Source organism: Triturus cristatus, chromosome 9 (assembly GCF_964204655.1).
Source record: "Triturus cristatus chromosome 9, aTriCri1.1, whole genome shotgun sequence".
Classification (NCBI taxonomy): domain Eukaryota; kingdom Metazoa; phylum Chordata; class Amphibia; order Caudata; family Salamandridae; genus Triturus; species Triturus cristatus.
In genome coordinates, this window is record NC_140592.1 from 1,136,066,986 (window position 1) to 1,136,079,602 (window position 12,617).

At 53.8% G+C, this 12,617-nt stretch overlaps 1 protein-coding gene across 3 annotated transcripts in view; it reads left to right on the forward strand.

Moving 5' to 3' along the window:
• HEATR4 (HEAT repeat containing 4) overlaps positions 1 to 12,617 on the forward strand; it is a 774,416-nt gene that overhangs the window by 636,768 nt on the left and 125,031 nt on the right. The gene's annotated exons all lie outside the window — the stretch shown is intronic.

Here is a 12,617-nt window from a genome sequence, read left to right on the forward strand (position 1 = left end):
AACCTGAGTCACTGGCTCACTACCATGGGTCCCCTTCCAACTCCATCTGAAAAAGTGTGTAACCTGGGTGTAATTATTGACAGGGACTATCCATGAAAGATCAGGTTAACAGAGTCACAGCCACCTGTTTCACCATTCTACGATGGCTGCGTAAAATCCTCTGGATGCTCCCCAAAAACACCCAGAGATCTGTTGTGAATGCCTTGGTGACCTCCAGATTGGATTACGGCAACGTGCTCTATCTGGGGTCCTCAAAGGCCGTCACACGGCGCCTTCAGCTGGTACAAAATGCTGCAGCTCGGCTTCTCTGTAGCTGTCATAAACGTGACCACATTACAGAACGCCTGAGAGAGCTGCATTGGCTTCGTGTTGAAAACCGGATAAAATGTAAAGCTTTGAGCTTTATGCATAAGATCAAAATCCGATCAGCACCCCTCTACCTTCAGGCCCTTGTCAGCCCCTATCTTCCTACTCGGGCTCTCCGTTCTTCATCCCATCATCTTTTTAAGGTACCTAAGTTCAAACTTACCAGAATGGGCGGTAGTAGCTTTGCGAACTTAGGACCCAGACTGTGGAATTCACTTCCACTGGCCCTACGGATGGAAAACTGTCACATGCGATTTCGCAGAGCGGTGAAGACCTGGCTCTTCGATCTCTAAATCTTCTGCCTGATGTTGTCAATCTGTCTCTTAGCGCCGGGAAACCCTTAGGGGTAGCTGTTCGCGCTCAACAAATTCAATTAGAAAATAAATAAATATGTGTTGTGACTGGAGGGCATGTTGGACAGGATTTTCTCACAAAAAAGAAAAATCATTCCAAAATAGCACCAGCAGCCATTTTAAATTTATTTTTTGCTTTTTGCTAATGCCAATACAAATAAGCATTAGCACAACAAGTAGCTCGCAAATTGCCTTTGAAATGTCTATGCTAATGCTTGTACTCAAAGTGGCTGAGTAGTAAAAGTGGTGCAGTACCTTCCAAATTGAATTCCGTCACTAAGCATGCAGATGCATGGACTGCCATCTTGAAATCTATGGGGGTGATTACGATGGCGGACGGACTTAGGTCTGTCCACCATCGTCCCCGGGTTTGGAACTGCCCGCCTATATGGCGACGGTCCCGCACAACATATTATAATGCGGCTGCCACCACAGCGGCCGCAAAAGGCATTATTAACATTGCGGCGGTTGCTGCTGGCTGCTGTACCCGCCGCAATGTTAATAATGCATCTTGTGCATTTCCCTGCACTATGTAGCAAGTGGCAGGCAGGAACTGTAGGGGGCACCATTGGTGCCCCCCAAGTGCTAAATGCACATGCTCCTGAACAAGGGGGGCCCACAACAGGCACCCCAAAGTGCATCCCCTCCAGCCTTTCAATGGCGGTTGAACCGCCATTGGCAAGCTGGCGGGGATGCAGAATTCAAATCCGGCAGACGGTTCCTGCTAGGCACCGCCACCATTTTGTAGATGCAGGGTGGGTCCGACAGGCAATCGAAATGATTGCCTCTGTCAGACCCGTGGCGGACGTGCTCTCCGTCCGCCAGGCACACCGCCCGCCATCCTGATATGGCGGGCGGAAAAAGGCCTTATGATGGCGGTGAACCCGCCACCGGCAGCCTGCCAGAAGCGGGTTCACCGCCATCGTATTCACCCCCTAAGTGTCCACTTAGGCATGCACATGCATGCCAATGATTATGATGCACTGGAGGGATGTTGCAACTGATTTTTTCATTAAAAAAATAATAATTTCAAGATGGCTCCCCATGCATGTATCTTGAAGCACGAGCAGCTGTTTTGAAATTTCCTTAGCTTTTCCCCAACGCCAGTGCAAATGAGCATTAGCTCAGCTAGTAGCTCGCAAATTGCCTTTTAATTTTACAATTTTGTGCGGAGCTACCTAATTTGGTAGCACGTCCTTGTGTCATATGCGCTCCTTATGTGCAGTGTGTATGCAGACACCTCCAGTATGGTAAAGTCAAAACCTGGGTTGCCCCAGACTCTGTAACTAAAAGAATAACTGTGAAGTCAGCATAAATTGTACTTGCTGATTTACAATTGCACATATTGGAAAATATGGTTCTGTTTGAGCTATGTAACTTATTTCCGCAACTGTTTCCTGCCAAGGTATTATCCTACAGGCAGAATACCTGCCCCCTACGATACCTTTATATGTAGTCAAGTACTGTTGGCATACTAGTGAAGAGAAATCCTTTGGTTGAATCAACACATGTATACCTTTTAAGTCTTGCTTGCAACAGCACATGCACAAGAGCTAGCGCTCTCGTTTGCAAGAGATATTGTTTTCCTCAAGCCCAACCACTCCTTACCATTCGTTGCCTTCATTATCACTCTTATTTAATGCAGTGTAATTGGCCATTGCATGACTGCTTCACTTCCTCTTCTTTCGTGTGGAGCATGGACCAAGCTCTGATTGCTTCATCTTGATTAGTGTCCTTCTGCTGATCGCAGTATGATTAAGGTACTCGTTTTCTTTTTTTTTCCTTTCTTTCTCCTGTGGTGTTGTACCTCTCATCTGTCTCAGGCTTCTGTCCTGGAGGATTTCCCTTATTTTGGTTTTCCCAAGGGTCATGAGGTTTTGGACAGGGGTGTCGGTTTTAGTCACACTTTCATCAAAGATCGAGCACTGTGGAAGTACCTAGTAACATCTCTCAGACTGCTGTAGAGCTCAGACAAGTGAGAGCCTTAGGCCTTTCGTATGTGTATGGTATCAAGCCCTGACAAAGGCCACAGAGTGGAACGTGCTCATAGCGCGGGCCTTAACATGTTGCCATGAATATAAGAGGTTTATTTGAACAAGTACATTCAATAAGAAACCCCCAAAATATTTTTTTATCCATACCGCAGGTACCCTATGAATAACGAAATCCTTTGGCTATACCTGTATGTATTTGTAACTCTGCACCTATCTTCTGGATTCCTGCTAATTCAGTTTGATTTAATTTAAGAACTTCCATTCTATCTTTTGTTGAGACCGCCCTGGTGGTACCATTCTGCCAGGATGTGGATAGGTGCCGATGATGAAGCATGTCGTAATAAAGTGAGTGAGGCGTCTAATCCAATATCTTTGAATACCCAAGAGGTATAAGAAAGGACCTTCTTTCTCATGATAGGATCCACTTTCTCCCTTCCCCCTTTTCTATGAATATTCCAGTTGCTTTCGAGTGTGATGATTAACAGCTCTAAGATGTCATATCAGTGGTAGATAAAATTACATATCATCCCTACCTCGCTTGACATGGGAAATGCTCTTTGCAAAAATGTGAATGTCCTGACTCAATACCTCCAAACACTTGCGGCCCGATTCACAAAGGTAAACTGAAATGAAAGTCTAACTTTACAACTTTCGGAATTCACAAGTAGTAAAGTTAGATTTTTGTCTCAGTTAAACTTAAGACCAAAACTGAGACAAAAGTCTAACTTTACTACTCGTAAATGCCCTTTGTGAATACCGAAAGTCGTAAAGTTAGACTTTTGTCTCAATTTACTTTTGTGAATCGGGCCCTTGGTATTGAGTTAGGTGCATGTCCCTAAATTGTATTCGCTATGGTAACTGTGATGTGGCTGACTCAAGTGATACTCTTTGAAAAGGAGGAGACAATGAATAACAGCTTTCAGAAACATTGACTCATGGCAACACATAGCTGAACTCAGAGAACTCCTCTTTAGGAATCATGTTCTGGTCCAACCCACCGCCCGAAAGTTTGGCTACAAAATTCCAATCAATTAGTGACTAAGGGCCTGATTTAGATCTTGGTGGAACTGGTCCTGCCGTCACTTTTTCAACGGTTTCACCGCTCGCCTTGTTGGTGGGCCGTCCGGTCTATTTAGATGTTGGTGGATTTGTGTACGAAAGACCATCCGTGTCCCGCCGACTCCACCAGGAATCTTCACACGCGTCGACGGCATCATAGGCAGAAGCGACTGTTGGCTGGAATCCAGCCAACAAAATCGTCGGGCCAATCACGATGAGCCTTGCTGTTGTGGAAACTGTGGCGGGAATACCTCCTACTTTGAGTTGGTGAAAACGAAGGTAGAAATTTACCTTTTTTATGTTTACCATTTCCGTTTTCGTCTTGAACCCCATTATCCAGGCCCTTCCCTTTCCTTTCCTTCACCACTCTGTTGTCGCCAGGATCTAAGGTGAGCATATTTTACACCTGTCTTACTATGAATTGTATGTTGACAATTGCCTTGGGCTCGTGTATTTTAACATTGCTTTTACATGCATTTTTTATGTGTAATGCATTAGTGTTCACTATACAACTTATCGAGATAAAATTAACACACTGTAGTGACACTTAAAAAATATATGCATGTTGTGGTGGTTGTGGTTGTTGTGCTTGTGGTGCATGTTGGTGTGCATTCAATAGTGTGTGTGTGTTGTCTATTTTATGTTTAAAACGTTTTTATTGAAACAAAACAAACCATGGGGGAGGGGGATAGGAGGTTAGGATACATAGAATACAATCAAAGAAAAAGGGGGCAACTCCAGAGGGTTGGCAATGGATAGCTCAATGGACCAGGGGAAAAACACAGTAAATGCAAGGCTAAAAATGCAATCTGTGGAATCCCCGCATGCATATCCGACACCCCAAATCTAAGCAATGAAAGCCAGCAGCAACTCAACAAAGCACAATCCCCCCCTCCCCATCCCCCAGCCCCCCAGTAACGAAAAAACAACACCCCACCCCCCCCGTCCTATGGTCCCGCACCAGATTAATCCTCACCAAGAAGCCCCGCACCCCCCCCACCCCCCGGGGGGCCCCCGTCTCACATGTGAACTAGTCCGCTGGGGTCACCGGCGGCGTCAACCTAAGAAGCCTAAGATACCTCGGGCAGGTGAGCTCCCGGAATTCAGTGGATAGCAGCGCTAGAAAGGGTTGCCACAGCTCTTCAAATTGGTCTATCTCCCCCGCAACCGTAAGCGACAGCTTCTCCATCCCCAGCACATGCCAAAGCCTATGCAACCAACCCGTGACGGAGGGGACGGTGGCGGTGCGCCAGTGGATAAGAATGTTCTGAACCGCAGACCCCAGCGCAATCGCGATCTGCCTACCCCTGCGGGACTTCAGTGGGTACATTAGGTCATTGGGGAGGCCCAGCAGGACATACGCCGGGAGGCGCGGCAGCTCTATCCCAAAGTGCTTATCCACCTCGTCCAAAACTTCCTTCCAGTAGGCGGTCAGCACTGGGCAATCCCAAAGAATGTGTGAGAGGGTACCTTCCTGCCCGCAGCCCCGCCAGCACCCCTTGTCAGTGTGTTTATGCATTTCATACAGTCTCTCCGGGGTGTAGTACCAGTATGTGGACACCTTAGTAAAGGTCTCCGTAAGGCCCGTGTGGTATGCAGAGTGCCGCGCCCGATACGCAATTTTGTCCCATTCCTTGTGGCTGAGTGTCCTACCCAATTCCCTGTGCCAGCGCTCCCTCCCCGGGTTGTAATAATGAAACGGCGGGGGTTGTAGGTACTTGTACAGATCGGTAATTAGCTTGGCGTCGGAGGTCCGAGTAGCCAGCCACCTCTCATACGGTGTAATTTGACGGGCGGCGGTGGCACGCACCTGGGGCTGGAGGGCCCAATGCCGAACCTGCATGTAGCGCAATCTGTCCAGCTCCGTCAGGCCGAACTCCTGGCGGAGTTGCTGAAAAGGGACCACTCCCTCCGGGCCATAGATCTGGAAAAGTGCCCTGCAGCCTGCCTGTACCCAGTGGGAGAAAACCCCCGGCTCCATCCCTGGGGAGAAGTCCGGGTTGCCCACTATGGGCGTGAGCGGCGAAGGAAAGGTGGTGAGGCCCCGAGCCTCACAGACTGCATCCCACACCCGCAGGGGGACCCGCGTGACAAAAGAAGCGTAAAGATTAGGGGGGCGATGCGCGCGGCGCAAGAATGGAACCTCTTGTAAGGTGCGGCCCGCCACTGCCTGGTCTTGAAAGAGCCAGTGTTTGTCGGTCTCCCACCTGCTCCATTCCACCAGATATCGCAGCTGCGCCGCCTGAAAGTACTTACGGAGGTCCGGAATACCGAGACCCCCCGCCTCCGGAGCACGCGTGGAGAGGACCCTCTTCATTCGGGGCTTGCGGCCCTGCCAGACAAAGCGGGAGATGTCAGCCTGCATTTGATGTATCCAGCCCACCGGGGGCTGGAGAGGTAGGGCCCGAAAAAGATACAGTATCTGAGGCAACACCGTCATCTTAACCGCCGCGATTCGCCCCAGCCAGGACAGTAGGCCCTTGCTCCAGCGACCAAGCTCCTCCTTGATCTTCCTGCTAAGGGAGGCATAATTAGCCGTAACCATCTCCGGCAATGTGGGCGCCAGCAGAATCCCCAGGTATGGCACCGTGGACGAGGACCACTGCATGGGGAAGAGCCGCTGAAGGTCCCTCCTGGTATCCGCAGCCAGGGACACGTCTAACGCCATCGACTTGCTCATATTCATTTTGAAACCGGCCACACATGCAAAGGCGTCCAGTTCCCGGAGGCAAGCAGGCAGCGACCTCCTAGGGTCGTCCAAGGTCAACAGGACATCGTCCGCGTAGAGACTGACGGTGTGGACAAACTGGCCCATCCGGACCCCAGTAGCATCCGGATTATTGCGAATCCTCTGAGCAAACGGCTCCATGTAGAGGGCAAACAAAAGCGGCGAGAGGGGGCAGCCCTGCCGCGTGCCGCGTTCGATAGCAAATCCACCGGAGCTACACCCGTTGACCCGCACCGACGCTGAAGGATGCTTATAGCAGTTGAATACCATGGTGCGGAACTTATCACCGATTCCCAATTTCTTGAGGACCAGCTCGAGATACGGCCAGTGAACTCTGTCGAAGGCCTTCTCCGCATCAACAGACAGCAACATCCGCTCCCCCGGGATCCGCGAGGCCTTCTCCAGAACATGCGTCACCCTCTTGGTGTTGTCAACCGTCTGTCTGCCTGGTACGAAGCCAGCCTGGTCCGCCTCCACCAATCCGGGGAGGTGTGGACCCAGCCTGGACGCTAGAATCCCTGTGTACAACTTGAGGTCGACATTTAAAAGCGAGATGGGTCGATACGAACCGCAGAGGGCCCGGTCCTTCCCAGGTTTCGGGATTACCGCGACCGTCGCCCTCAGGAGATCCGGTGGGATGGCTCCCGGTTCGGAAAAGGAGTTAAATAGCCGAGTAAGGACAGGGGCCACAGCCGTGCAAAAAGTCTTGTAAAACAGAGACGTGTACCCGTCCGGGCCCGGGGCCTTACCATGCTTCAGCCGCGCAATAGCGGAAATCACTTCTTCAACGTGGATATCCCGCTCCAGGTGGTCCGCCTGAACCGGATCCAGCACCGGAAGGGTCACCGACTCCAAATAGCCTTCGGCATCCCGTGGCGAGGAGGGCTCTTCAGCATACAGCGCCTCGTAGAAGCCGCGGAAAGATTCCGCTACCTCCGCGTCCCCAGAGACGACCCCCCCGTCCGTGTCCACCAGTTCTCTCACAACGCTACGCTGTTGCGTGACCCGGAGCCGGTGTGCTAGGAGCCTGCCACATTTGTCCCCCCCAGCGTAGTAGGCATGTTTCAAGCGCAAGGCTGCATACTCCGCCCTGTCAAGATCCAGTGCCGACAGGAGCTTCCTCGCTGCCTTCAACTGCCTCCACACCCTTGGCGCCCCCGTACGGCGGTGGACCTGCTCAAGCTCCCGGACCTGAGCTGTCAGCTCGTCCCTCTTCCGTTGCCGCTCCCTATTTTCGGCTGCGGAGATAGAGATAAATTCCCCCCGGAGGACTGCCTTCAGTGCCGCCCACTGTGTCGCCTGCGAAGTGTCGGTGTTGCTATTGTGAGTGAGGTAGTCTTGTATGACCTCCCCAATGCGCTGCACCACCGACTTTTTGTGTAAAAGGGTATCCCGGAGGCGCCACACCCCCCGAGAGGGGGAGGCCGCCGGCCACTGGAAAACGCCGGTGACTGGGGAATGGTCAGACAGGGTCAGGACCCCGATGTCCGCCGCCGTGGCAGCGGCACGCAACGGTCCACTCACCAGAAGGTAGTCCAGCCGTGAGTAGGTTCGGTGTGCGTGCGAAAAGTAAGAGTAGTCCCTATCCGTGGGGTGCATGGAGCGCCAGAGGTCGTGCAAGTCCATGTCCGCAATCCGGGCCTTTACAGCCTGGGACAGTTCCCCCGTCTGCGGGAAGCGCTGCGCCGATCTGTCCATCACAGAATCGAAGACAATATTAAGGTCTCCCCCCAAAATAACTTGGCGGTCGGGAGAAGCAGTGACATCCACCAACACGGAGTCTAGGAAGCGCTCTTGGTGGTCGTTAGGGCTATAAACGGAGCCGACCGTAAACGCAATGCCTCCTAGGCGCATGCGATACGCAAGAAGCCTCCCCTTCTGTTCAGCACACTTATACAAAACCTCCCCCCGAAAGGAGCTCGCTAAAAGAATGGCTACCCCCGCCGTCTTGTTCGCTGCCGAGGAAAAGAACTGGGTGGGGAACTTAGCAGAGCGCAGCCTATGGCAATCCCGGGGCAATAAGTGGGTCTCCTGCAAAAGGCAAATGTCCGCCTGCGTCCCCTCCAGCAAAGATAAGATCGCTCTGCGCTTCACGGGGTTATTCAGACCCTGAACGTTAAGGGTCACTACCTTTAGGCCCGACATTCCTCTCGGGGATCGGGAGCGCCGTGCAATGGGCAGGGGATCAGCGGGTGGGGCGCGCGGGGCAGCCGCGCAGGACAAGCCAGAACAAGGTGGGCATGGACAACATCGGACGGGACCTCCCCAACCCCAAAACAACCCCCCCCCACCCAAAACACAACCCTGGCAACTAGCCACCCGCAAACTCAAACACCCCATTGTCCCAGTCAAGCCCCAAGACGGGCAAGTCCGTAGAAAGAAACGAAGTGGACGTCCAGCCACTCACCTCCATCCGCTCCCCCCCGACCCCCCCGCCCCGTACCAAGCATGTAAAGAAGCTAAAGGCATCTCCCCCCGGAGTGAGTGTTAGGCCGTCAAGGCCACGCCGGAGGAGCCGGTCGACTCCCCGGCCGCCGCCCTCAAAGCATCGGCCATGTCCGCCCTGATGGTAGGGGAGTCAGGACGCCCTGCGCTGGCCGCTGAGCGCCGCCTCGTCGACCTCCGCCGGTTCCGCCTCTCCGAAGACCTCCATGACGGTGTAGCTCCTTCCTCCTCCGCCGCCGTGAGCCCCAGGACACCACAAATGTCTTGCAAGGAGCGTAGCTGGTGTAGCACCCCGTTCCACCGAAAAATCAGGCGGAAGGGATGACCCCAAGAGTACGGCGTCTCGTGTTCACGCAAAAAGTCGGTGGCAATCCTAAAGGACCTGCGTTTCTGCAGCGTGATGGCGGAGAGGTCCTGGTAAAGCGCCACCGGCCGATCCCGGAAAGTCAGGGGCTGTTTCCTGCGGGCCTCAGCCATGATGCGCTCCTTCAGTGGGAAGTCGGGCAGGAAGGCCAGAATGTCCGGTGGAGGTGCCGATGACTGGCGCTGCCGGCCGACCCTATGCGCCCTATCAATGCTGATGGGGAAGTCCGCAGCTTCCCCCAGGATCTCTCGGAACAGGGCCCGCAGGTAGCCCCCCAGATCGGACCCCTCGTCCGCAGTCGGCACACCACGCACTCGAATGTTGTTCCTCCGAGATCTGTTCTCCAGGTCCTCAGAATGGGCCTGGAGCTCCACACACTGCTCCCGGAGGCGGAGAACGTCCTGTTGAAGATGGACTATCTCCTCCGCTCGGTGGTGGGCCTCCGTCTCCACCGTGTCAACTCGCTCGCCAAGGCCCTCCACTTCCCTGCGCACTTCCCGGACCTCACTGGCCACCTCCCGCTTCAGTGTCTGGAAGTCCTCCCTGAGGGAGCTAAACAGTTCCTCCATAAAGGTCCTCGTGACGGGTGGCTCCCCCCCAGTCACATCCGCCGGGGCCCGGGAGGACCCCGGCGAGGGCTGTGTTCTGTCCCGCAGTTGCTGGGCCCTGCCAAGCATGTCCGGCAGGGTGCGGTCCCCCTTCTTCGGGCCGCCTTTTCCAGACATCGCCAGCACCGCGGTCGGGCACAAGTCCAGCCGCCCCAGGGATGCCCAGCCGCTGGCAAGCGCTCGACGTGGGTGTCCCCCCACAGGCAGAGTCGCTGCGTCACAGGTGACAAAATGGCGGCCCAGCCCGGTCACCGTCAGCCGCGGGAGCCCATTCGAGGCAGCAACGGGAGCCACAGTGGGGGGGTCTCATCAACACATCCCCCAGAAAGTCAGCCCAACAGCAGCGGGGGTCACATACATCCAGCAGCAAGGGCTCCGGCGAAGGCCACCACCACTGCTCCCTCGGGGACAAGATGTCGGCAGGGTGGAGCAGGGCAGAACGACCAGGCCCGGCGGCACCACCGGGGCTCCCAAAACGCACGACAGTCAAATAGGTTCCACCGCCGGCTTCAGTCTGTCACACACAGGGGTCCAGGTGGTCCGACTCTACCAGAGAGTCCGTCGTACCTCGGCTAAGGGTTAGGGGGCCCCCCGCAGTGCGAAGTGTCGCCGACACCAGTCCGAGTGCCAAGGCGCCCGTCCTAGTCCTTCCGCACCGTCGGGTCCCCTCCTGCAAGGCTCCTTCAACCTCCGTCGAGCCAGATTCCCTCCAGATCGCAACTTTCAGCACCAGGCCCAGCCGAGGCGCCCGGACAGCACTCCAATGCGCTCCGCCCCTCAGGCCCTCCGTCGCTCCGTGAACTCGATCGGACTTTTGGGGGGCTTCCCCCGAGGCGATCCGAACCAAAACGGCAACAACGTGCGCCCCTGGTGCTCCGCCACGCTCCACTCCCACGCCGAGCCTCAGCGGGGGGGAGAAAAGCATAAGAAAAGGGCTCAAACTTGGCCGGGCCGGAGGAGCTACGGGAGGAAGCGTCCGCTCACCCCGCCATCTTGGCCACGCCCCCGTGTTGTCTATTTTAGAAGCAAACACAACATATATGAGTATTGACACATTAATCAGTAGTGCTTGCCAGTTTCCACTCCACAAGGGACTCCCTCATATCAAGAATCTGCCGCTAGGACAATGCCAGCACAAGGGGTGAAATCTAAATAGGCTCAACGAAAACCTTCTGGCCTGATGGAGTACTGTCAGCCAGCAGAGGAGTCCTCCGGCTCGACGTAGATGTGCCGCTTATGTGACAGCAAACAGTCTGTTGATGCGGATTGTGGTTCAGCCAGCCCACATCTAAATACGGCGGGCGTTACTCCATCAGGCTGACAGAGTACTTTTAACTGCTGCCGCGGAGGGATTACTGCAGTTCCGCCAAGATGTAAATAAGACTAAGTCTAAATCATCTCCCCAGAGCCCGATTAATGTTAAGTCTACAAAGTGGCAGAGAATGAGGAAGTAACATCACTCAGCCTTTGACTGCTGATGGCATCACTGAATTGACCACTCGCTTCATCCTTAGCCCCAAAATGTTTTTCAGGGCTCTTTTTGAGTTCTCTTCATGCTGCAGGCTTTATGAAATCTGAAACCAGAGATAGCAAAGGCAGTGCCATGCATTCAGGGGTGGTTTCTCTTTGGGAGTGTGGGGGTGGTGACCCCCTACTGAGTGCAGCTATGAGCATATCATATTAAAATTCCCCAAGTCCGTGCTGTTTAAAGGGCTGGGCTCGGCCTGGCTGGTGTGTTTGAGTAAGGGGTGGGGCCAGGGCGGAGACAATACTGATGATTGGCTATGGTATCAGGCTAAAGTCCAGTGTGCATGTACTCATTTAAGAAAATAGCGCTTACAGACTAAAGAAGACGTACTGTGTAATACCCGAGGTAAAAGGGCCAATCCTCATGGGAGGTTACAAATGAAGGCAAGGCGGTACTAAGGAGGGACTAACAATCCAGCATTTACGAAGGACTATGACACAAGCCAATGATAAATATGGGCGGAGAGTTGGCTGGGCTTCAAGTACATACTCGAATACAGCATGGCTCACAGAGCAGCGTATGCGCTGCCCAGGTGCGGACTAAAAATGTATTTATTTCACCTTTTAATACCCCTCCTAATTCCTGTCACCAATGTATGGAATGGTGGCTATATTGTTTGTCTTTTAACTCTATTCTTGTCTGTGCAGTCACTATTTACGAGGCATATGCATATATACTTAAAGCATATTTCTGCATTTTTTCACAATTCAAAACTTACACCATTGAATCCCCTGACTACAGGACACCTCAACCCTCTCAAGGGGCACCACTCACCTGTGCCTCCCTCCCCAGGGCTCCTTGACTCTCACCCCACTGCTCCATACCTCCTTACCCACTGCTCCATTCCTTTTTCCCCCAGGGCTCCTTACCTCCTTCCCCAGGGCTCCTTACCTCCTTCCCCAGGGCTCCTTACCTCCTTCCCCAGGGCTCCTTACCTCCCTCCCCAGGGCTCCTTACCTCCCTCCCCACTGCTCCATCCCTCCCTCCCCAGGGCTCCATACCTCCCTCCCTACTGCTCCTTACCTCCCTCCTCACTGCTTCATCCCTCCCTCCCCAGGGGTCCTTGACTCTCTCCCCACTACTCCATACCTCCCTCCCCACTACTCCATACCTTCCTCCCCACGGCTTCTTACCTCCTTCCCCAGGGCTCCATACCTCCCTCCCCAGGGCTC